The sequence below is a fragment of the Hemitrygon akajei genome, chromosome 5 (genome assembly GCF_048418815.1).
Source record: "Hemitrygon akajei chromosome 5, sHemAka1.3, whole genome shotgun sequence".
NCBI lineage: Eukaryota > Metazoa > Chordata > Chondrichthyes > Myliobatiformes > Dasyatidae > Hemitrygon > Hemitrygon akajei.
The window spans coordinates 30,323,222-30,348,018 of record NC_133128.1 but is presented as its reverse complement, the minus strand read 5'-3'; the positions used below and the strand labels follow the sequence as shown (position 1 = coordinate 30,348,018).

The window sequence follows — 24,797 nt, the reverse complement described above, 5'->3', positions numbered from 1 at the left end:
TAGGGTGTCATTGTTCAGTGTTTGGGTAGGGTGCCATTGTTCAGTGTTCGGGTAGGGTGCCATTGCTCAGTGTTCAGGTAGGGTGCCATTGCTCAGTTTTTGGGTAGGGTGTCATTGTTCAGTGTTTGGGTATGGTGTCATTGTTCAGTGTTCGGGTAGGGTGCCATGGCTCAGTGTTCAGGTAGGGTGCCATTGCTCAGTGTTCAGGTAGGATGCCATTGTTCAGTATTCGGGTAGGGTGCCATTGCTCAGTGTTTGGGTAGGGTGCCTTTGTTCGGTGTTCGGGTCAGGTGCCATTGTTCAGTGTTTGGGTAGGGTGCCATTGCTCAGTTTTTGGGTAGGGTGCCATTGCTAAGTATTCAGGTAGGGTGCCATTGTTCAGTGTTTGGGTAGGGTGCCATTGCTCAGTTTTTGGGTAGGGTGCCATTGCTCAGTTTTTGGGTAGGGTACCATTGCTAAGTGTTCGGGTAGGGTGCCATTGCTCAGTGTTCAGGTAGGGTGCCATTGCTCAGTTTTTGGGTAGGGTGTCATTGTTCAGTGTTTGGGTAGGGTGCCATTGTTCAGTGTTCGGGTAGGGTGCCATTGCTCAGTGTTCAGGTAGGGTGCCATTGTTCAGTGTTTGGGTAGGGTGTCATTGTTCAGTGTTCAGGTAGGGTGCCATTGCTCAGTTTTTGGGTAGGGTGTCATTGTTCAGTGTTCGGGTAGGGTGCCATTGCTCAGTGTTCAGGTAGGGTGCCATTGCTCAGTGTTTGGGTAGTGTGCCATTGTTCAGTGTTCGGGTAGGGTGCCATTGCTCAGTTTTTGGTTAGGGTGCCATTGTTCAGTGTTCAGGTAGGGTACCATTGCTCAGTTTTTGGGTAGGGTACCATTGTTCAGTGTTCAAGTAGGGTGCCATTGCTCAGTGTTCAGGTAGGGTGCCATTGTTCAGTGTTTGGGTAGGGTGCCATTGCTACAGTGTTCACGTAGGGTGCCATTGTTCAGTGTTTGGGTAGGGTGCGATTGTTCAGTGTTCAGGTAGTGTGCGGTTGTTCAGTGTTTGGGTAGGGTGCCATTGTTCAGTGTTTGGGTAGGGTGCCATTGCTACAGTGTTCAGGTAGGGTGCCATTGTTCAGTGTTCAGGTAGGGTGCCATTGCTCAGTGTTCGGGTAGGGTGCCATTGTTCAGTATTTGGGTAGGGTGCCATTGCTACAGTGTTTGGGTAGGGTGCCATTGTTCAGTGTTCAGGTAGGGTGCCATTGCTCAGTGTTCGGGTAGGGTGCCATTGTTCAGTATTCGGGTAGGGTGCCATTTCTACAGTGTTCGGGTAGGGTACCATTGTTCAGAGTTCAGGTAGGGTGCCATTGCTACAGTGTTCGGGTAGGGTGCCATTGTTCAGTGTTCAGGTAGGGTGCCATTGCTCAGTGTTTGGTAGGGTGCCATTGTTCGGTGTTCGGGTCGGGTGCCATTGTTCAGTGTTTGGGTAGGGTGCCATTGCTCAGTGTTCGGGTAGGGTGCCATTGTTCAGTGTTCGGGTTGGGTGCCATTGCTACAGTGTTCGGGTAGGGTGCCATTGTTCGGTGTTCGGGTAGGGTGCCATTGTTCAGTGTTTGGGTAGGGTGCCATTGCTCAGTGTTTGGGTAGGGTGCCATTGTTCAGTGTTTGGGTAGGGTGCCATTGCTCAGTGTTCGGGTAGGGTGCCAGTGTTCAGTATTCGGGTAGTGTGCCATTGTTCAGTATTCGGGTAGGGTGCCATTGTTCAGTATTCGGGTAGGGTGCCATTGCTACAGTGTTCGGGTAGGGTGCCATTCTTCAGTGTTCAGGTAGGGTGCCATTGCTCAGTGTTTGGTTAGGGTGCCTTTGTTCGGTGTTCGGGTCAGGTGCCATTGTTCAGTGTTTGGGTAGGGTGCCATTGCTCAGTTTTTGGGTAGGGTGCCATTGCTAAGTGTTCAGGTAGGGTGCCATTGTTCAGTGTTTGGGTAGGGTGCCATTGCTCAGTTTTTGGGTAGGGTGCCATTGCTCAGTTTTTGGGTAGGGTACCATTGCTAAGTGTTCGGGTAGGGTGCCATTGCTCAGTGTTCAGGTAGGGTGCCATTGCTCAGTTTTTGGGTAGGGTGCCATTGTTCAGTGTTGGGGTAGGGTGCCATTGCTCAGTTTTTGGGTAGGGTGCCATTGTTCAGTGTTCAGGTAGGGTGCCATTGTTCAGTGTTTGGGTAGGGTGTCATTGCTACAGTTTTTGGGTAGGGTGCCATTGTTCAGTGTTGGGGTAGGGTGCCATTGCTCAGTGTTTGGGTAGTGTGCCATTGTTCAGTGTTCGGGTAGGGTGCCATTGCTCAGTTTTTGGTTAGGGTGCCATTGTTCAGTGTTCAGGTAGGGTACCATTGCTCAGTTTTTGGGTAGGGTACCATTGTTCAGTGTTCAAGTAGGGTGCCATTGCTCAGTGTTCAGGTAGGGTGCCATTGTTCAGTGTTTGGGTAGGGTGCCATTGCTACAGTGTTCAGGTAGGGTGCCATTGTTCAGTGTTTGGGTAGGGTGCGATTGTTCAGTGTTCAGGTAGTGTGCGGTTGTTCAGTGTTTGGGTAGGGTGCCATTGTTCAGTGTTTGGGTAGGGTGCCATTGCTACAGTGTTCAGGTAGGGTGCCATTGTTCAGTGTTCAGGTAGGGTGCCATTGCTCAGTGTTCGGGTAGGGTGCCATTGTTCAGTATTTGGGTAGGGTGCCATTGCTACAGTGTTTGGGTAGGGTGCCATTGTTCAGTGTTCAGGTAGGGTGCCATTGCTCAGTGTTCGGGTAGGGTGCCATTGTTCAGTATTCGGGTAGGGTGCCATTTCTACAGTGTTCGGGTAGGGTACCATTGTTCAGAGTTCAGGTAGGGTGCCATTGCTACAGTGTTCGGGTAGGGTGCCATTGTTCAGTGTTCAGGTAGGGTGCCATTGCTCAGTGTTTGGTAGGGTGCCATTGTTCGGTGTTCGGGTCGGGTGCCATTGTTCAGTGTTTGGGTAGGGTGCCATTGCTCAGTGTTCGGGTAGGGTGCCATTGTTCAGTGTTCGGGTTGGGTGCCATTGCTACAGTGTTCGGGTAGGGTGCCATTGTTCGGTGTTCGGGTAGGGTGCCATTGTTCAGTGTTTGGGTAGGGTGCCATTGCTCAGTGTTTGGGTAGGGTGCCATTTTTCAGTGTTTGGGTAGGGTGCCATTGCTCAGTGTTCGGGTAGGGTGCCAGTGTTCAGTATTCGGGTAGTGTGCCATTGTTCAGTATTCGGGTAGGGTGCCATTGTTCAGTATTCGGGTAGGGTGCCATTGCTACAGTGTTCGGGTAGGGTGCCATTCTTCAGTGTTCAGGTAGGGTGCCATTGCTCAGTGTTTGGTTAGGGTGCCTTTGTTCGGTGTTCGGGTCAGGTGCCATTGTTCAGTGTTCGGGTAGGGTGCCATTGCTCAGTTTTTGGGTAGGGTGCCATTGCTAAGTGTTCAGGTAGGGTGCCATTGTTCAGTGTTTGGGTAGGGTGCCATTGCTCAGTTTTTGGGTAGGGTGCCATTGCTCAGTTTTTGGGTAGGGTACCATTGCTAAGTGTTCGGGTAGGGTGCCATTGCTCAGTGTTCAGGTAGGGTGCCATTGCTCAGTTTTTGGGTAGGGTGCCATTGTTCAGTGTTGGGGTAGGGTGCCATTGCTCAGTTTTTGGGTAGGGTGCCATTGTTCAGTGTTCAGGTAGGGTGCCATTGTTCAGTGTTTGGGTAGGGTGTCATTGCTACAGTTTTTGGGTAGGGTGCCATTGTTCAGTGTTGGGGTAGGGTGCCATTGCTCAGTTTTTGGGTAGGGTGCCATTGTTCAGTGTTCAGGTAGGGTGCCATTGTTCAGTGTTTGGGTAGGGTGTCATTGCTACAGTTTTTGGGTAGGGTGCCATTGTTCAGTGTTGGGGTAGGGTGCCATTGCTCAGTTTTTGGGTAGGGTGCCATTGTTCAGTGTTCAGGTAGGGTGCCATTGTTCAGTGTTTGGGTAGGGTGTCATTGCTACAGTTTTTGGGTAGGGTGCCATTGTTCAGTGTTTGGGTAGTGTGCCATTGTTCAGTGTTTGGGTAGGGTGTCATTGTTCAGTGCTTGGGTAGTGTGCCATTGTTCAGTGTTTGGGTAGGGTGCCATTGTTCAGTGTTCAGGTAGGGTGCCATTGTTCAGTGTTTGGGTACGGTGCCATTGTTCAGTGTTCAGGTAGGGTGCCATTGCTACATTGTTCAGGTAGGTTGCCATTGTTCAGTGTTTGGGTAGGGTGTCATTGCTACAGTGTTCGGGTAGGGTGCCATTGCTACAGAGACAAGGTAGGGTGCCATTGTTCAGTGTTTGGGTAGGGTGTCATTGCTACAGTGTTTGGGTAGGGTGCCATTGCTCAGTGTTCGGGTAGGGTGCCATTGCTCAGTGTTTGGGTATGGTGCCATTGTTCAGTGTTTCGGTAGGGTGCCATTGCTACAGTGTTCGGGTAGGGTGCCATTGTTCAGTGTTCGGGTAGGGTGCCATTGTTCAGTGTTTGGGTAGGGGGCCATTGTTAAGTGTTTGGGTAGGGTGCCATTGTTCAGTGTTCAGGTAGGGTGCCATTGCTCAGTGTTTGGGTAGGGTGCCATTGTTCGGTGTTTGGGTAGGGTGCCATTGCTCAGTGTTCGGGTAGGATGCCATTGCTCAGTGTTCGGGTAGGATGCCATTGTTCAGTATTCGGGTAGGGTGCCATTCTTCAGTGTTCAGGTAGGGTGCAATTGCTCAGTGTTTGGGTAGGGTGCCTTTGTTCGGTGTTCGGGTCAGGTGCTATTGTTCAGTGTTTGGGTAGGGAGACCATTGCTCAGTTTTTGGGTAGGGTGCCATTGCTCAGTGTTCGGGTAGGGTGCCATTGTTCAGTATTCGGGTAGGGTGCCATTTCTACAGTGTTCGGGTAGGGTACCATTGTTCAGAGTTCAGGTAGGGTGCCATTGCTACAGTGTTCGGGTAGGGTGCCATTGTTCAGTGTTCAGGTAGGGTGCCATTGCTCAGTGTTTGGTAGGGTGCCATTGTTCGGTGTTCGGGTCGGGTGCCATTGTTCAGTGTTTGGGTAGGGTGCCATTGCTCAGTGTTCGGGTAGGGTGCCATTGTTCAGTGTTCGGGTTGGGTGCCATTGCTACAGTGTTCGGGTAGGGTGCCATTGTTCGGTGTTCGGGTAGGGTGCCATTGTTCAGTGTTTGGGTAGGGTGCCATTGCTCAGTGTTTGGGTAGGGTGCCATTGTTCAGTGTTTGGGTAGGGTGCCATTGCTCAGTGTTCGGGTAGGGTGCCAGTGTTCAGTATTCGGGTAGTGTGCCATTGTTCAGTATTCGGGTAGGGTGCCATTGTTCAGTATTCGGGTAGGGTGCCATTGCTACAGTGTTCGGGTAGGGTGCCATTCTTCAGTGTTCAGGTAGTGTGCCATTGCTCAGTGTTTGGTTAGGGTGCCTTTGTTCGGTGTTCGGGTCAGGTGCCATTGTTCAGTGTTTGGGTAGGGTGCCATTGCTCAGTTTTTGGGTAGGGTGCCATTGCTAAGTGTTCAGGTAGGGTGCCATTGTTCAGTGTTTGGGTAGGGTGCCATTGCTCAGTTTTTTGGTAGGGTGCCATTGCTCAGTTTTTGGGTAGGGTACCATTGCTAAGTGTTCGGGTAGGGTGCCATTGCTCAGTGTTCAGGTAGGGTGCCATTGCTCAGTTTTTGGGTAGGGTGCCATTGTTCAGTGTTGGGGTAGGGTGCCATTGATCAGTTTTTGGGTAGGGTGCCATTGTTCAGTGTTCAGGTAGGGTGCCATTGTTCAGTGTTTGGGTAGGGTGTCATTGCTACAGTTTTTGGGTAGGGTGCCATTGTTCAGTGTTGGGGTAGGGTGCCATTGCTCAGTTTTTGGGTAGGGTGCCATTGTTCAGTGTTCAGGTAGGGTGCCATTGTTCAGTGTTTGGGTAGGGTGTCATTGCTACAGTTTTTGGGTAGGGTGCCATTGTTCAGTGTTGGGGTAGGGTGCCATTGCTCAGTTTTTGGGTAGGGTGCCATTGTTCAGTGTTCAGGTAGGGTGCCATTGTTCAGTGTTTGGGTAGGGTGTCATTGCTACAGTTTTTGGGTAGGGTGCCATTGTTCAGTGTTTGGGTAGTGTGCCATTGTTCAGTGTTTGGGTAGGGTGTCATTGTTCAGTGCTTGGGTAGTGTGCCATTGTTCAGTGTTTGGGTAGGGTGCCATTGTTCAGTGTTCAGGTAGGGTGCCATTGTTCAGTGTTTGGGTACGGTGCCATTGTTCAGTGTTCAGGTAGGGTGCCATTGCTACATTGTTCAGGTAGGTTGCCATTGTTCAGTGTTTGGGTAGGGTGTCATTGCTACAGTGTTCGGGTAGGGTGCCATTGCTACAGAGACAAGGTAGGGTGCCATTGTTCAGTGTTTGGGTAGGGTGTCATTGCTACAGTGTTTGGGTAGGGTGCCATTGCTCAGTGTTCGGGTAGGGTGCCATTGCTCAGTGTTTGGGTAGGGTGCCATTGTTCAGTGTTTCGGTAGGGTGCCATTGCTACAGTGTTCGGGTAGGGTGCCATTGTTCAGTGTTCGGGTAGGGTGCCATTGTTCAGTGTTTGGGTAGGGGGCCATTGTTAAGTGTTTGGGTAGGGTGCCATTGTTCAGTGTTCAGGTAGGGTGCCATTGCTCAGTGTTTGGGTAGGGTGCCATTGTTCGGTGTTTGGGTAGGGTGCCATTGCTCAGTGTTCGGCAAGGATGCCATTGCTCAGTGTTCGGGTAGGATGCCATTGTTCAGTATTCGGGTAGGGTGCCATTCTTCAGTGTTCAGGTAGGGTGCAATTGCTCAGTGTTTGGGTAGGGTGCCATTGTTCAGTGTTCAGGTAGGGTGCCATTGCTCAGTGTTTGGGTAGGGTGCCATTGTTCGGTGTTTGGGTAGGGTGCCATTGCTCAGTGTTCGGGTAGGATGCCATTGCTCAGTGTTCGGGTAGGATGCCATTGTTCAGTATTCGGGTAGGGTGCCATTCTTCAGTGTTCAGGTAGGGTGCAATTGCTCAGTGTTTGGGTAGGGTGCCTTTGTTCAGTGTTCGGGTCAGGTGCTATTGTTCAGTGTTTGGGTAGGGAGACCATTGCTCAGTTTTTGGGTAGGGTGCCATTGCTCAGTGTTCGGGTAGGGTGCCATTGTACAGTATTCGGGTAGGGTGCCATTTCTACAGTGTTCGGGTAGGGTACCATTGTTCAGAGTTCAGGTAGGGTGCCATTGCTACAGTGTTCGGGTAGGGTGCCATTGTTCAGTGTTCAGGTAGGGTGCCATTGCTCAGTGTTTGGTAGGGTGCCATTGTTCGGTGTTCGGGTCGGGTGCCATTGTTCAGTGTTTGGGTAGGGTGCCATTGCTCAGTGTTCGGGTAGGGTGCCATTGTTCAGTGTTCGGGTTGGGTGCCATTGCTACAGTGTTCGGGTAGGGTGCCATTGTTCGGTGTTCGGGTAGGGTGCCATTGTTCAGTGTTTGGGTAGGGTGCCATTGCTCAGTGTTTGGGTAGGGTGCCATTGTTCAGTGTTTGGGTAGGGTGCCATTGCTCAGTGTTCGGGTAGGGTGCCATTGTTCAGTATTCGGGTAGGGTGCCATTGCTACAGTGTTCGGGTAGGGTGCCATTCTTCAGTGTTCAGGTAGGGTGCCATTGCTCAGTGTTTGGTTAGGGTGCCTTTGTTCGGTGTTCGGGTCAGGTGCCATTGTTCAGTGTTTGGGTAGGGTGCCATTGCTCAGTTTTTGGGTAGGGTGCCATTGCTAAGTGTTCAGGTAGGGTGCCATTGTTCAGTGTTTGGGTAGGGTGCCATTGCTCAGTTTTTGGGTAGGGTGCCATTGCTCAGTTTTTGGGTAGGGTACCATTGCTAAGTGTTCGGGTAGGGTGCCATTGCTCAGTGTTCAGGTAGGGTGCCATTGCTCAGTTTTTGGGTAGGGTGCCATTGTTCAGTGTTGGGGTAGGGTGCCATTGCTCAGTTTTTGGGTAGGGTGCCATTGTTCAGTGTTCAGGTAGGGTGCCATTGTTCAGTGTTTGGGTAGGGTGTCATTGCTACAGTTTTTGGGTAGGGTGCCATTGTTCAGTGTTGGGGTAGGGTGCCATTGCTCAGTTTTTGGGTAGGGTGCCATTGTTCAGTGTTCAGGTAGGGTGCCATTGTTCAGTGTTTGGGTAGGGTGTCATTGCTACAGTTTTTGGGTAGGGTGCCATTGTTCAGTGTTGGGGTAGGGTGCCATTGCTCAGTTTTTGGGTAGGGTGCCTTTGTTCAGTGTTCAGGTAGGGTGCCATTGTTCAGTGTTTGGGTAGGGTGTCATTGCTACAGTTTTTGGGTAGGGTGCCATTGTTCAGTGTTTGGGTAGTGTGCCATTGTTCAGTGTTTGGGTAGGGTGTCATTGTTCAGTGCTTGGGTAGTGTGCCATTGTTCAGTGTTTGGGTAGGGTGCCATTGTTCAGTGTTCAGGTAGGGTGCCATTGTTCAGTGTTTGGGTACGGTGCCATTGTTCAGTGTTCAGGTAGGGTGCCATTGCTACATTGTTCAGGTAGGTTGCCATTGTTCAGTGTTTGGGTAGGGTGTCATTGCTACAGTGTTCGGGTAGGGTGCCATTGCTACAGAGACAAGGTAGGGTGCCATTGTTCAGTGTTTGGGTAGGGTGTCATTGCTACAGTGTTTGGGTAGGGTGCCATTGCTCAGTGTTCGGGTAGGGTGCCATTGCTCAGTGTTTGGGTAGGGTGCCATTGTTCAGTGTTTCGGTAGGGTGCCATTGCTACAGTGTTCGGGTAGGGTGCCATTGTTCAGTGTTCGGGTAGGGTGCCATTGTTCAGTGTTTGGGTAGGGGGCCATTGTTAAGTGTTTGGGTAGGGTGCCATTGTTCAGTGTTCAGGTAGGGTGCCATTGCTCAGTGTTTGGGTAGGGTGCCATTGTTCGGTGTTTGGGTAGGGTGCCATTGCTCAGTGTTCGGGTAGGATGCCATTGCTCAGTGTTCGGGTAGGATGCCATTGTTCAGTATTCGGGTAGGGTGCCATTCTTCAGTGTTCAGGTAGGGTGCAATTGCTCAGTGTTTGGGTAGGGTGCCTTTGTTCGGTGTTCGGGTCAGGTGCTATTGTTCAGTGTTTGGGTAGGGAGACCATTGCTCAGTTTTTGGGTAGGGTGCCATTGCTCAGTGTTCGGGTAGGGTGCCATTGTTCAGTATTCGGGTAGGGTGCCATTTCTACAGTGTTCGGGTAGGGTACCATTGTTCAGAGTTCAGGTAGGGTGCCATTGCTACAGTGTTCGGGTAGGGTGCCATTGTTCAGTGTTCAGGTAGGGTGCCATTGCTCAGTGTTTGGTAGGGTGCCATTGTTCGGTGTTCGGGTCGGGTGCCATTGTTCAGTGTTTGGGTAGGGTGCCATTGCTCAGTGTTCGGGTAGGGTGCCATTGTTCAGTGTTCGGGTTGGGTGCCATTGCTACAGTGTTCGGGTAGGGTGCCATTGTTCGGTGTTCGGGTAGGGTGCCATTGTTCAGTGTTTGGGTAGGGTGCCATTGCTCAGTGTTTGGGTAGGGTGCCATTGTTCAGTGTTTGGGTAGGGTGCCATTGCTCAGTGTTCGGGTAGGGTGCCAGTGTTCAGTATTCGGGTAGTGTGCCATTGTTCAGTATTCGGGTAGGGTGCCATTGCTACAGTGTTCGGGTAGGGTGCCATTCTTCAGTGTTCAGGTAGGGTGCCATTGCTCAGTGTTTGGTTAGGGTGCCTTTGTTCGGTGTTCGGGTCAGGTGCCATTGTTCAGTGTTTGGGTAGGGTGCCATTGCTCAGTTTTTGGGTAGGGTGCCATTGCTAAGTGTTCAGGTAGGGTGCCATTGTTCAGTGTTTGGGTAGGGTGCCATTGCTCAGTTTTTGGGTAGGGTGCCATTGCTCAGTTTTTGGGTAGGGTACCATTGCTAAGTGTTCGGGTAGGGTGCCATTGCTCAGTGTTCAGGTAGGGTGCCATTGCTCAGTTTTTGGGTAGGGTGCCATTGTTCAGTGTTGGGGTAGGGTGCCATTGCTCAGTTTTTGGGTAGGGTGCCATTGTTCAGTGTTCAGGTAGGGTGCCATTGTTCAGTGTTTGGGTAGGGTGTCATTGCTACACTTTTTGGGTAGGGTGCCATTGTTCAGTGTTGGGGTAGGGTGCCATTGCTCAGTTTTTGGGTAGGGTGCCATTGTTCAGTGTTCAGGTAGGGTGCCATTGTTCAGTGTTTGGGTAGGGTGTCATTGCTACAGTTTTTGGGTAGGGTGCCATTGTTCAGTGTTGGGGTAGGGTGCCATTGCTCAGTTTTTGGGTAGGGTGCCATTGTTCAGTGTTCAGGTAGGGTGCCATTGTTCAGTGTTTGGGTAGGGTGTCATTGCTACAGTTTTTGGGTAGGGTGCCATTGTTCAGTGTTTGGGTAGTGTGCCATTGTTCAGTGTTTGGGTAGGGTGTCATTGTTCAGTGCTTGGGTAGTGTGCCATTGTTCAGTGTTTGGGTAGGGTGCCATTGTTCAGTGTTCAGGTAGGGTGCCATTGTTCAGTGTTTGGGTACGGTGCCATTGTTCAGTGTTCAGGTAGGGTGCCATTGCTACATTGTTCAGGTAGGTTGCCATTGTTCAGTGTTTGGGTAGGGTGTCATTGCTACAGTGTTCGGGTAGGGTGCCATTGCTACAGAGACAAGGTAGGGTGCCATTGTTCAGTGTTTGGGTAGGGTGTCATTGCTACAGTGTTTGGGTAGGGTGCCATTGCTCAGTGTTCGGGTAGGGTGCCATTGCTCAGTGTTTGGGTAGGGTGCCATTGTTCAGTGTTTCGGTAGGGTGCCATTGCTACAGTGTTCGGGTAGGGTGCCATTGTTCAGTGTTCGGGTAGGGTGCCATTGTTCAGTGTTTGGGTAGGGGGCCATTGTTAAGTGTTTGGGTAGGGTGCCATTGTTCAGTGTTCAGGTAGGGTGCCATTGCTCAGTGTTTGGGTAGGGTGCCATTGTTCGGTGTTTGGGTAGGGTGCCATTGCTCAGTGTTCGGCAAGGATGCCATTGCTCAGTGTTCGGGTAGGATGCCATTGTTCAGTATTCGGGTAGGGTGCCATTCTTCAGTGTTCAGGTAGGGTGCAATTGCTCAGTGTTTGGGTAGGGTGCCATTGTTCAGTGTTCAGGTAGGGTGCCATTGCTCAGTGTTTGGGTAGGGTGCCATTGTTCGGTGTTTGGGTAGGGTGCCATTGCTCAGTGTTCGGGTAGGATGCCATTGCTCAGTGTTCGGGTAGGATGCCATTGTTCAGTATTCGGGTAGGGTGCCATTCTTCAGTGTTCAGGTAGGGTGCAATTGCTCAGTGTTTGGGTAGGGTGCCTTTGTTCGGTGTTCGGGTCAGGTGCTATTGTTCAGTGTTTGGGTAGGGAGACCATTGCTCAGTTTTTGGGTAGGGTGCCATTGCTCAGTGTTCGGGTAGGGTGCCATTGTTCAGTATTCGGGTAGGGTGCCATTTCTACAGTGTTCGGGTAGGGTACCATTGTTCAGAGTTCAGGTAGGGTGCCATTGCTACAGTGTTCGGGTAGGGTGCCATTGTTCAGTGTTCAGGTAGGGTGCCATTGCTCAGTGTTTGGTAGGGTGCCATTGTTCGGTGTTCGGGTCGGGTGCCATTGTTCAGTGTTTGGGTAGGGTGCCATTGCTCAGTGTTCGGGTAGGGTGCCATTGTTCAGTGTTCGGGTTGGGTGCCATTGCTACAGTGTTCGGGTAGGGTGCCATTGTTCGGTGTTCGGGTAGGGTGCCATTGTTCAGTGTTTGGGTAGGGTGCCATTGCTCAGTGTTTGGGTAGGGTGCCATTGTTCAGTGTTTGGGTAGGGTGCCATTGCTCAGTGTTCGGGTAGGGTGCCAGTGTTCAGTATTCGGGTAGTGTGCCATTGTTCAGTATTCGGGTAGGGTGCCATTGTTCAGTATTCGGGTAGGGTGCCATTGCTACAGTGTTCGGGTAGGGTGCCATTCTTCAGTGTTCAGGTAGGGTGCCATTGCTCAGTGTTTGGGTAGGGTGCCATTGTTCGGTGTTTGGGTAGGGTGCCATTGCTCAGTGTTCGGCAAGGATGCCATTGCTCAGTGTTCGGGTAGGATGCCATTGTTCAGTATTCGGGTAGGGTGCCATTCTTCAGTGTTCAGGTAGGGTGCAATTGCTCAGTGTTTGGGTAGGGTGCCTTTGTTCGGTGTTCGGGTCAGGTGCTATTGTTCAGTGTTTGGGTAGGGAGACCATTGCTCAGTTTTTGGGTGGGGTGCCATTGCTAAGTATTCAGGTAGGGTGCCATTGTTCAGTGTTTGGGTAGGGTGCCATTGCTCAGTTTTTGGGTAGGGCGCCATTGCTCAGTTTTTGGGTAGGGTACCATTGCTAAGTGTTCGGGTAGGGTGCCATTGCTCAGTGTTCAGGTAGGGTCCCATTGCTCAGTTTTTGGGTAGGGTGTCATTGTTCAGTGTTTGGGTAGGGTGCCATTGTTCAGTGTTCGGGTAGGGTGCCATTGCTCAGTGTTCAGGTAGGGTGCCATTGCTCAGTTTTTGGGTAGGGTGTCATTGTTCAGTGTTTGGGTATGGTGTCATTGTTCAGTGTTCGGGTAGGGTGCCATGGCTCAGTGTTCAGGTAGGGTGCCATTGCTCAGTGTTCGGGTAGGATGCCATTGTTCAGTATTCGGGTAGGGTGCCATTGTTCAGTATTCGGGTAGGGTGCCATTGCTACAGTGTTCGGGTAGGGTGCCATTCTTCAGTGTTCAGGTAGGGTGCCATTGCTCAGTGTTTGGGTAGGGTGCCTTTGTTCGGTGTTCGGGTCAGGTGCCATTGTTCAGTGTTTGGGTAGGGTGCCATTGCTCAGTTTTTGGGTAGGGTGCCATTGCTAAGTATTCAGGTAGGGTGCCATTGTTCAGTGTTTGGGTAGGGTGCCATTGCTCAGTTTTTGGGTAGGGTGCCATTGCTCAGTTTTTGGGTAGGGTACCATTGCTAAGTGTTCGGGTAGGGTGCCATTGCTCAGTGTTCAGGTAGGGTGCCATTGCTCAGTTTTTGTGTAGGGTGTCATTGTTCAGTGTTTGGGTAGGGTGCCATTGTTCAGTGTTCGGGTAGGGTGACATTGCTCAGTGTTCAGGTAGGGTGCCATTGTTCAGTGTTTGGGTAGGGTGTCGTTGTTCAGTGTTCAGGTAGGGTGCCATTGCTCAGTTTTTGGGTAGGGTGTCATTGTTCAGTGTTCGGGTAGGGTGCCATTGCTCAGTGTTTGGGTAGTGTGCCATTGTTCAGTGTTCGGGTAGGGTGCCATTGCTCAGTTTTTGGTTAGGGTGCCATTGTTCAGTGTTCAGTTAGGGTACCATTGCTCAGTTTTTGGGTAGGGTACCATTGTTCAGTGTTCAGGTAGGGTGCCATTGCTCAGTGTTCAGGTAGGGTGCCATTGTTCAGTGTTTGGGTAGGGTGCCATTGCTAGAGTGTTCAGGTAGTGTGCCATTGTTCAGTGTTTGGGTAGGGTGCGATTGTTCAGTGTTCAGGTAGTGTGCGATTGTTCAGTGTTTGGGTAGGGTGCCATTGTTCAGTGTTTGGGTAGGGTGCCATTGCTACAGTGTTCAGGTAGGGTGCCATTGTTCAGTGTTCAGGTAGGGTGCCATTGCTCAGTGTTTGGGTAGTGTGCCATTGTTCAGTGTTCAGGTAGGGTGCCATTGCTCAGTTTTTGGTTAGGGTGCCATTGTTCAGTGTTCAGGTAGGGTACCATTGCTCAGTTTTTGGGTAGGGTACCATTGTTCAGTGTTCAGGTAGGGTGCCATTGCTCAGTGTTCAGGTAGGGTGCCATTGTTCAGTGTTTGGGTAGGGTGCCATTGCTACAGTGTTCAGGTAGGGTGCCATTGTTCAGTGTTTGGGTAGGGTGCGATTGTTCAATGTTCAGGTAGTGTGCGATTGTTCAGTGTTTGGGTAGGGTGCCATTGTTCAGTGTTTGGGTAGGGTGCCATTGCTACAGTGTTCAGGTAGGGTGCCATTGTTCAGTGTTCAGGTAGGGTGCCATTGCTCAGTGTTCGGGTAGGGTGCCATTGTTCCGTATTTGGGTAGGGTGCCATTGCTACAGTGTTCGGGTAGGGTGCCATTGTTCAGTGTTCAGGTAGGGTGCCATTGCTCAGTGTTCGGGTAGGGTGCCATTGTTCAGTATTCGGGTAGGGTGCCATTTCTACAGTGTTCGGGTAGGGTACCATTGTTCAGAGTTCAGGTAGCGTGCCATTGCTACAGTGTTCGGGTAGGGTGCCATTGTTCAGTGTTCAGGTAGGGTGCCATTGCTCAGTTTTTGGGTAGGGTACCATTGCTAAGTGTTAGGGTAGGGTGCCATTGCTCAGTGTTCAGGTAGGGTGCCATTGCTCAGTTTTTGGGTAGGGTGTCATTGTTCAGTGTTTGGGTAGGGTGCCATTGTTCAGTGTTCGGGTAGGGTGCCATTGCTCAGTGTTCAGGTAGGGTGCCATTGTTCAGTGTTTGGGTAGGGTGTCATTGTTCAGTGTTCAGGTAGGGTGCCATTGCTCAGTTTTTGGGTAGGGTGTCATTGTTCAGTGTTTGGGTATGGTGTCATTGTTCAGTGTTCGGGTAGGGTGCCATGGCTCAGTGTTCAGGTAGGGTGCCATTGCTCAGTGTTCGGGTAGGATGCCATTGTTCAGTATTCGGATAGGGTGCCATTGTTCAGTATTCGGGTAGGGTGCCATTGCTACAGTGTTCGGGTAGGGTGCCATTCTTCAGTGTTCAGGTAGGGTGCCATTGCACAGTGTTTGGGTAGGGTGCCTTTGTTCGGTGTTCGGGTCAGGTGCCATTGTTCAGTGTTTGGGTAGGGTGCCATTGCTCAGTTTTTGGGTAGGGTGCCATTGCTAAGTATTCAGGTAGGGTGCCATTGTTCAGTGTTTGGGTAGGGTGCCATTGCTCAGTTTTTGGGTAGGGTGCCATTGCTCAGTTTTTGGGTAGGGTACCATTGCTAAGTGTTCGGGTAGGGTGCCATTGCTCAGTGTTCAGGTAGGGTGCCATTGCTCAGTTTTTGGGTAGGGTGTCATTGTTCAGTGTTTGGGTAGGGTGCCATTGTTCAGTGTTCGGGTAGGGTGCCATTGCTCAGTGTTCAGGTAGGGTGCCATTGTTCAGTGTTTGGGTAGGGTGTCGTTGTTCAGTGTTCAGGTAGGGTGCCATTGCTCAGTTTTTGGGTAGTGTGCCATTGTTCAGTGTTCGGGTAGGGGGCCATTGCCTAGTTTTTGGGTAGGGTGCCATTGTTCAGTGTTCAGGTAGGGTACCATTGCTCAGTTTTTGGGTAGGGTACCATTGTTCAGTGTTCAGGTAGGGTGCCATTGCTCAGTGTTCAGGTAGGGTGCCATTGTTCAGTGTTCAGGTAGTGTGCGATTGTTCAGTGTTTGGGTAGGGTGCCATTGTTCAGTGTTTGGGTAGGGTGCCATTGCTACAGTGTTCAGGTAGGGTGCCATTGTTCAGTGTTCAGGTAGGGTGCCATTGCTCAGTGTTTGGGTAGGGTGCCATTGTTCAGAGTTTGGGTAGGGTGTCATTGCTCAGTGTTCGGGTAGGGTGCCATTGTTCAGTATTCGGGTAGTGTGCCATTGTTCAGTATTCGGGTAGGGTGCCATTGCTACAGTGTTCGGGTAGGGTGCCATTCTTCAGTGTTCAGGTAGGGTGCCATTGCTCAGTGTTTGGGTAGGGTGCCTTTGCTCAGTTTTTGGGTAGGGTGCCATTGCTAAGTGTTCAGGTAGGGTGCCATTGTTCAGTGTTTGGGTAGGGTGCCATTGCTCAGTTTTTGGGTAGGGTACCATTGCTAAGTGTTCGGGTAGGGTGCCATTGCTCAGTGTTCAGGTAGGGTGCCATTGTTCGGTGTTTGGGTAGGGTGCCATTGCTACAGTGTTCAGGTAGGGTGCCATTGTTCAGTGTTCAGGTAGGGTGCCATTGCTCAGTGTTTGGGTAGGGTGCCATTGTTCAGAGTTTGGGTAGGGTGTCATTGCTCCGTGTTCGTGTAGGGTGCCATTGTTCAGTATTCGGGTAGTGTGCCATTGTTCAGTATTCGGGTAGGGTGCCATTGCTACAGTGTTCGGGTAGGGTGCCATTGCTCAGTGTTTGGGTAGGGTGCCTTTGCTCAGTTTTTGGGTAGGGTGCCATTGCTAAGTGTTCAGGTAGGGTGCCATTGTTCAGTGTTTGGGTAGGGTGCCATTGCTCAGTTTTTGGGTAGGGTACCATTGCTAAGTGTTCGGGTAGGGTGCCATTGCTCAGTGTTCAGGTAGGGTGCCATTGCTCAGTTTTTGGGTAGGGTGCCATTGTTCAGTGTTGGGGTAGGATGTCATTGCTCAGTTTTTGGTTAGGGTGCCATTGTTCAGTGTTCAGGTAGGGTGCCATTGTTCAGTGTTTGGGTAGGGTGTCATTGCTACAGTTTTTGGGTAGGGTGCCATTGTTCAGTGTTTGGGTAGTGTGCCATTGTTCAGTGTTTGGGTAGGGTGTCATTGTTCAGTGCTTGGGTAGTGTGCCATTGTTCAGTGTTTGGGTAGGGTGCCATTGTTCAGTGTTCAGGTAGGGTGCCATTGTTCAGTGTTTGGGTACGGTGCCATTGTTCAGTGTTCAGGTAGGGTGCCATTGCTACATTGTTCAGGTAGGTTGCCATTGTTCAGTGTTTGGGTAGGGTGTCATTGCTACAGTGTTCGGGTAGGGTGCCATTGCTACAGAGACAAGGTAGGGTGCCATTGTTCAGTGTTTGGTTAGGGTGTCATTGCTACAGTGTTTGGGTAGGGTGCCATTGCTCAGTGTTCGGGTAGGGTGCCATTGCTCAGTGTTTGGGTAGGGTGCCATTGTTCAGTGTTTCGGTTGGGTGCCATTGCTACAGTGTTCGGGTAGGGTGCCATTGCTCAGTGTTTGGGTAGGGTGCCATTGTTCGGTGTTCGGGTAGGGTGCCATTGCTCAGTGTTCGGGTAGGATGCCATTGCTCAGTGTTCGGGTAGGATGCCATTGTTCAGTATTCGGGTAGGGTGCCATTGCTCAGTGTTTGGGTAGGGTGCCTTTGTTCGGTGTTCGGGTCAGGTGCCATTGTTCAGTGTTTGGGTAGGGTGCCATTGCTCAGTTATTGGGTAGGGTGCCATTGCTAAGTATTCAGGTAGGGTGCCATTGTTCAGTGTTTGGGTAGGGTGCCATTGCTCAGTTTTTGGGTAGGGTACCATTGCTAAGTGTTCGGGTAGGGTGCCATTGCTCAGTGTTCAGGTAGGGTGCCATTTCTCAGTTTTTGGGTAGGGTGTCATTGTTCAGTGTTTGGGTAGGGTGCCATTGTTCAGTGTTCGGGTACGGTGCCATTGCTCAGTGTTCAGGTAGGGTGCCATTGCTCAGTTTTTGGGTAGGGTGTCATTGTTCAGTGTTTGGGTATGGTGTCATTGTTCAGTGTTTGGGTAGGGTGCCATTGCTACAGTGTTCAGGTAGGGTGCCATTGTTCAGTGTTTGGGTAGGGTGCGATTGTTCAGTGTTCAGGTAGTGTGCGATTGTTCAGTGTTTGGGTAGGGTGCCATTGTTCAGTGTTTGGGTAGGGTGCCATTGCTACAGTGTTCAGGTAGGGTGCCATTGTTCAGTGTTCAGGTAGGGTGCCATTGCTCAGTGTTCGGGTAGGGTGCCATTGTTCAGTATTTGGGTAGGGTGCCATTGCTACAGTGTTCGGGTAGGGTGCCATTGTTCAGTGTTCAGGTAGGGTGCCATTGCTCAGTGTTCGGGTAGGGTGCCATTGTTCAGTATTCGGGTAGGGTGCCATTTCTACAGTGTTCGGGTAGGGTACCATTGTCCAGAGTTCAGGTAGGGTGCCATTGCTACAGTGTTCGGGTAGGGTGCCATTGTTCAGTGTTCAGGTAGGGTGCCATTGCTCAGTGTTTGGTAGGGTGCCATTGTTCGCTGTTCGGGTCGGGTGCCATTGCTACAGTGTTTGGGTAGGGTGCCATTGCTCAGTGTTCGGGTAGGGTGCCATTGTTCAGTGTTCGGGTTGGGTGCCATTGCTACAGTGTTCGGGTAGGGTGCCATTGTTCGGTGTTCGGGTAGGGTGCCATTGTTCAGTGTTTGGGTAGGGTGCCATTGCTCAGTGTTTGGGTAGGGTGCCATTGTTCAGTGTTTGGGTAGGGTGCCATTGCTCAGTGTTCGGGTAGGGTGCCAGTGTTCAGTATTCGGGTAGTGTGCCATTGTTCAGTATTCGGGTAGGGTGCCATTGCTACAGTGTTTGGGTAGGGTGCCATTCTTCAGTGTTCAGGTAGGGTGCCATTGCTCAGTGTTTGGGTAGGGTGCCTTTGTTCGGTGTTCGGGTCAGGTGCCATTGTTCAGTGTTTGGGTAGGGTGCCATTGCTCAGTTTTTGGGTAGGATGCCATTGCTAAGTGTTCAGGTAGGGTGCCATTGTTCAGTGTTTGGGTAGGGTGCCATTGCTCAGTATTTGGGTAGGGTGCCATTGCTCAGTTTTTGGGTAGGGTACCATTGTTCAGTGTTCGGGTAGGGTGCCATTGCTCAGTGTTTGGGTAGGGTGCCATTGTTCAGTGTTTCGGTAGGGTGCCATTGCTACAGTGTTCGGGTAGGGTGCCATTGTTCAGTGTTCGGGTAGGGTGCCATTGTTCAGTGTTTGGGTAGGGGGCCATTGTTCAGTATTCGGGTAGGGTGCCATTGTTCAGTATTCGGGTAGGGTGCCATTGCTACAGTGTTCGGGTAGGGTGCCATTCTTCAGTGTTCAGGTAGGGTGCCATTGCTCAGTGTTTGGGTAGGGTGCCTTTGTTCGGTGTTCGGGTCAGGTGCCATTGTTCAGTGTTTGGGTAGGGTGCCATTGCTCAGTTTTTGGGTAGGGTGCCATTGCTAAGTATTCAGGTAGGGTGCCATTGTTGAGTGTTTGGGTAGTGTGCCATTGTTCAGTGTTTGGGTAGGGTGCCATTGCTACAGTGTTCGGGTAGGGTGCCATTGCTCAGTGTTTGGGTAGGGTGCCTTTGCTCAGTTTTTGGGTAGGGTGCCATTGCTAAGTGTTCAGGTAGGGTGCCATTGTTCAGTGTTTGGGTAGGGTGCCATTGCTCAGTTTTTGGGTAGGGTACCATTGCTAAGTGTTCGGGTAGGGTGCCATTGCTCAGTGTTCAGGTAGGGTGCCATTGCTCAGTTTTTGCGTAGGGTGCCATTGTTCAGTGTTGGGGTAGGATGTCATTGCTCAGTTTTTGGTTAGGGTGCCATTGTTCAGTGTTCAGGTAGGGTGCCATTGTTCAGTGTTTGGGTAGGGTGTCATTGCTACAGTTTTTGGGTAGGGTGCCATTGTTCAGTGTTTGGGTAGTGTGCCATTGTTCAGTGTTTGGGTAGGGTGTCATTGTTCAGTGCTTGGGTAGTGTGCCAATGTTCAGTGTTTGGGTAGGGTGCCATTTTTCAGTGTTCAGGTAGGGTGCCATTGTTCAGTGTTTGGGTACGGTGCCATTGTTCAGTGTTCAGGTAGGGTGCCATTGCTACATTGTTCAGGTAGGTTGCCATTGTTCAGTGTTTGGGTAGGGTGTCATTGCTACAGTGTTCGGGTAGGGTGCCATTGCTACAGAGACAAGGTAGGGTGCCATTGTTCAGTGTTTGGTTAGGGTGTCATTGCTACAGTGTTTGGGTAGGGTGCCATTGCTCAGTGTTCGGGTAGGGTGCCATTGCTCAGTGTTTGGGTAGGGTGCCATTGTTCAGTGTTTCGGTAGGGTGCCATTGCTACAGTGTTCGGGTAGGGTGCCATTGTTCAGTGTTCGGGTAGGGTGCCATTGTTCAGTGTTTGGGTAGGGGGCCATTGTTAAGTGTTTGGGTAGGGTGCCATTGTTCAGTGTTCAGGTAGGGTGCCATTGCTCAGTGTTTGGGTAGGGTGCCATTGTTCGGTGTTCGGGTAGGGTGCCATTGCTCAGTGTTCGGGTAGGATGCCATTGCTCAGTGTTCGGGTAGGATGCCATTGTTCAGTATTCGGGTAGGGTGCCATTGCTCAGTGTTTGGGTAGGGTGCCTTTGTTCGGTGTTCGGGTCAGGTGCCATTGTTCAGTGTTTGGGTAGGGTGCCATTGCTCAGTTATTGGGTAGGGTGCCATTGCTAAGTATTCAGGTAGGGTGCCATTGTTCAGTGTTTGGGTAGGGTGCCATTGCTCAGTTTTTGGGTAGGGTACCATTGCTAAGTGTTCGGGTAGGGTGCCATTGCTCAGTGTTCAGGTAGGGTGCCATTTCTCAGTTTTTGGGTAGGGTGTCATTGTTCAGTGTTTGGGTAGGGTGCCATTGTTCAGTGTTCGGGTAGGGTGCCATTGCTCAGTGTTCAGGTAGGGTGCCATTGCTCAGTTTTTGGGTAGTGTGTCATTGTTCAGTGTTTGGGTATGGTGTCATTGTTCAGTGTTCGGGTAGGGTGCCATGGCTCAGTGTTCAGGTAGGGTGCCATTGCTCAGTGTTCAGGTAGGATGCCATTGTTCAGTATTCGGGTAGGGTGCCATTGTTCAGTATTCGGGTAGGGTGCCATTGCTACAGTGTTCGGGTAGGGTGCCATTCTCCAGTGTTCAGGTAGGGTGCCATTGCTCAGTGTTTGGGTAGGGTGCCTTTGTTCGGTGTTCGGGTCAGGTGCCATTGTTCAGTGTTTGGGCAGGGTGCCATTGCTCAGTTTTTGGGTAGGGTGCCATTGCTAAGTATTCAGGTAGGGTGCCATTGTTCAGTGTTTGGGTAGGGTGCCATTGCTCAGTTTTTGGGTAGGGTGCCATTGCTCAGTTTTTGGGTAGGGTACCATTGCTAAGTGTTCGGGTAGGGTGCCATTGCTCAGTGTTCAGGTAGGGTGCCATTGCTCAGTTTTTGGGTAGGGTGTCATTGTTCAGTGTTTGGGTAGGGTGCCATTGTTCAGTGTTCGGGTAGGGTGCCATTGCTCAGTGTTCAGGTAGGGTGCCATTGTTCAGTGTTTGGGTAGGGTGTCGTTGTTCAGTGTTCAGGTAGGGTGCCATTGCTCAGTTTTTGGGTAGGGTGTCATTGTTCAGTGTTCGGGTAGGGTGCCATTGCTCAGTGTTCAGGTAGGGTGCCATTGCTCAGTGTTTGGGTAGTGTGCCATTGTTCAGTGTTCGGGTAGGGTGCCATTGCTCAGTTTTTGGTTAGGGTGCCATTGTTCAGTGTTCAGGTAGGGTGCCATTGTTCAGTGTTCGGGTAGGGTGCCATTGCTCAGTGTTCAGGTAGGGTGCCATTGTTCAGTGTTTGGGTAGGGTGTCGTTGTTCAGTGTTCAGGTAGGGTGCCATTGCTCAGTTTTTGGGTAGGGTGTCATTGTTCAGTGTTCGGGTAGGGTGCCATTGCTCAGTGTTCAGGTAGGGTGCCATTGCTCAGTGTTTGGGTAGTGTGCCATTGTTCAGTGTTCGGGTAGGGTGCCATTGCTCAGTTTTTGGTTAGGGTGCCATTGTTCAGTGTTCAGGTAGGGTACGATTGCTCAGTTTTTGGGTAGGGTACCATTGTTCAGTGTTCAGGTAGGGTGCCATTGTTCAGTGTTTGGGTAGGGTGCGATTGTTCAGTGTTCAGGTAGTGTGCGATTGTTCAGTGTTTGGGTAGGGTGCCATTGTTCAGTGTTTGGGTAGGGTGCCATTGCTACAGTGTTCAGGTAGGGTGCCATTGTTCAGTGTTCAGGTAGGGTGCCATTGCTCAGTGTTCGGGTAGGGTGCCATTGTTCAGTATTTGGGTAGGGTGCCATTGCTACAGTGTTCGGGTAGGGTGCCATTGTTCAGTGTTCAGGTAGGGTGCCATTGCTCAGTGTTCGGGTAGGGTGCCATTGTTCAGTATTCGGGTAGGGTGCCATTTCTACAGTGTTCGGGTAGGGTACCATTGTTCAGAGTTCAGGTAGGGTGCCATTGCTACAGTGTTCGGGTAGGGTGCCATTGCTCAGTGTTTGGGTAGGGTGCCTTTGCTCAGTTTTTGGGTAGGGTGCCATTGCTAAGTGTTCAGGTAGGGTGCCATTGTTCAGTGTTTGGGTAGGGTGCCATTGCTCAGTGTTTGGGTAGGGTGCCATTGTTCAGTGTTTGGGTAGGGTGCCATTGCTCAGTGTTCGGGTAGGGTGCCAGTGTTCAGTATTCGGGTAGTGTGCCATTGTTCAGTATTCGGGTAGGGTGCCATTGCTACAGTGTTTGGGTAGGGTGCCATTCTTCAGTGTTCAGGTAGGGTGCCATTGCTCAGTGTTTGGGTAGGGTGCCTTTGTTCGGTGTTCGGGTCAGGTGCCATTGTTCAGTGTTTGGGTAGGGTGCCATTGCTCAGTTTTTGGGTAGGATGCCATTGCTAAGTGTTCAGGTAGGGTGCCATTGTTCAGTGTTTGGGTAGGGTGCCATTGCTCAGTATTTGGGTAGGGTGCCATTGCTCAGTTTTTGGGTAGGGTACCATTGTTCAGTGTTCGGGTAGGGTGCCATTGCTCAGTGTTTGGGTAGGGTGCCATTGTTCAGTGTTTCGGTAGGGTGCCATTGCTACAGTGTTCGGGTAGGGTGCCATTGTTCAGTGTTCGGGTAGGGTGCCATTGTTCAGTGTTTGGGTAGGGGGCCATTGTTCAGTATTCGGGTAGGGTGCCATTGTTCAGTATTCGGGTAGGGTGCCATTGCTACAGTGTTCGGGTAGGGTGCCATTCTTCAGTGTTCAGGTAGGGTGCCATTGCTCAGTGTTTGGGTAGGGTGCCTTTGTTCGGTGTTCGGGTCAGGTGCCATTGTTCAGTGTTTGGGTAGGGTGCCATTGCTCAGTTTTTGGGTAGGGTGCCATTGCTAAGTATTCAGGTAGGGTGCCATTGTTGAGTGTTTGGGTAGTGTGCCATTGTTCAGTGTTTGGGTAGGGTGCCATTGCTACAGTGTTCGGGTAGGGTGCCATTGCTCAGTGTTTGGGTAGGGTGCCTTTGCTCAGTTTTTGGGTAGGGTGCCATTGCTAAGTGTTCAGGTAGGGTGCCATTGTTCAGTGTTTGGGTAGGGTGCCATTGCTCAGTTTTTGGGTAGGGTACCATTGCTAAGTGTTCGGGTAGGGTGCCATTGCTCAGTGTTCAGGTAGGGTGCCATTGCTCAGTTTTTGCGTAGGGTGCCATTGTTCAGTGTTGGGGTAGGATGTCATTGCTCAGTTTTTGGTTAGGGTGCCATTGTTCAGTGTTCAGGTAGGGTGCCATTGTTCAGTGTTTGGGTAGGGTGTCATTGCTACAGTTTTTGGGTAGGGTGCCATTGTTCAGTGTTTGGGTAGTGTGCCATTGTTCAGTGTTTGGGTAGGGTGTCATTGTTCAGTGCTTGGGTAGTGTGCCAATGTTCAGTGTTTGGGTAGGGTGCCATTTTTCAGTGTTCAGGTAGGGTGCCATTGTTCAGTGTTTGGGTACGGTGCCATTGTTCAGTGTTCAGGTAGGGTGCCATTGCTACATTGTTCAGGTAGGTTGCCATTGTTCAGTGTTTGGGTAGGGTGTCATTGCTACAGTGTTCGGGTAGGGTGCCATTGCTACAGAGACAAGGTAGGGTGCCATTGTTCAGTGTTTGGTTAGGGTGTCATTGCTACAGTGTTTGGGTAGGGTGCCATTGCTCAGTGTTCGGGTAGGGTGCCATTGCTCAGTGTTTGGGTAGGGTGCCATTGTTCAGTGTTTCGGTAGGGTGCCATTGCTACAGTGTTCGGGTAGGGTGCCATTGTTCAGTGTTCGGGTAGGGTGCCATTGTTCAGTGTTTGGGTAGGGGGCCATTGTTAAGTGTTTGGGTAGGGTGCCATTGTTCAGTGTTCAGGTAGGGTGCCATTGCTCAGTGTTTGGGTAGGGTGCCATTGTTCGGTGTTCGGGTAGGGTGCCATTGCTCAGTGTTCGGGTAGGATGCCATTGCTCAGTGTTCGGGTAGGATGCCATTGTTCAGTATTCGGGTAGGGTGCCATTGCTCAGTGTTTGGGTAGGGTGCCTTTGTTCGGTGTTCGGGTCAGGTGCCATTGTTCAGTGTTTGGGTAGGGTGCCATTGCTCAGTTATTGGGTAGGGTGCCATTGCTAAGTATTCAGGTAGGGTGCCATTGTTCAGTGTTTGGGTAGGGTGCCATTGCTCAGTTTTTGGGTAGGGTACCATTGCTAAGTGTTCGGGTAGGGTGCCATTGCTCAGTGTTCAGGTAGGGTGCCATTTCTCAGTTTTTGGGTAGGGTGTCATTGTTCAGTGTTTGGGTAGGGTGCCATTGTTCAGTGTTCGGGTAGGGTGCCATTGCTCAGTGTTCAGGTAGGGTGCCATTGCTCAGTTTTTGGGTAGGGTGTCATTGTTCAGTGTTTGGGTATGGTGTCATTGTTCAGTGTTCGGGTAGGGTGCCATGGCTCAGTGTTCAGGTAGGGTGCCATTGCTCAGTGTTCAGGTAGGATGCCATTGTTCAGTATTCGGGTAGGGTGCCATTGTTCAGTATTCGGGTAGGGTGCCATTGCTACAGTGTTCGGGTAGGGTGCCATTCTCCAGTGTTCAGGTAGGGTGCCATTGCTCAGTGTTTGGGTAGGGTGCCTTTGTTCGGTGTTCGGGTCAGGTGCCATTGTTCAGTGTTTGGGCAGGGTGCCATTGCTCAGTTTTTGGGTAGGGTGCCATTGCTAAGTATTCAGGTAGGGTGCCATTGTTCAGTGTTTGGGTAGGGTGCCATTGCTCAGTTTTTGGGTAGGGTGCCATTGCTCAGTTTTTGGGTAGGGTACCATTGCTAAGTGTTCGGGTAGGGTGCCATTGCTCAGTGTTCAGGTAGGGTGCCATTGCTCAGTTTTTGGGTAGGGTGTCATTGTTCAGTGTTTGGGTAGGGTGCCATTGTTCAGTGTTCGGGTAGGGTGCCATTGCTCAGTGTTCAGGTAGGGTGCCATTGTTCAGTGTTTGGGTAGGGTGTCGTTGTTCAGTGTTCAGGTAGGGTGCCATTGCTCAGTTTTTGGGTAGGGTGTCATTGTTCAGTGTTCGGGTAGGGTGCCA

General features: G+C 51.1%; 1 protein-coding gene across 1 annotated transcript in view; it reads left to right on the top strand.

The window, feature by feature from the left end:
• The window catches only part of LOC140727283 (5-hydroxytryptamine receptor 1F-like), a 331,539-nt gene that overhangs the window by 234,074 nt on the left and 72,668 nt on the right, over positions 1 to 24,797 (top strand). The window lies entirely within an intron of this gene.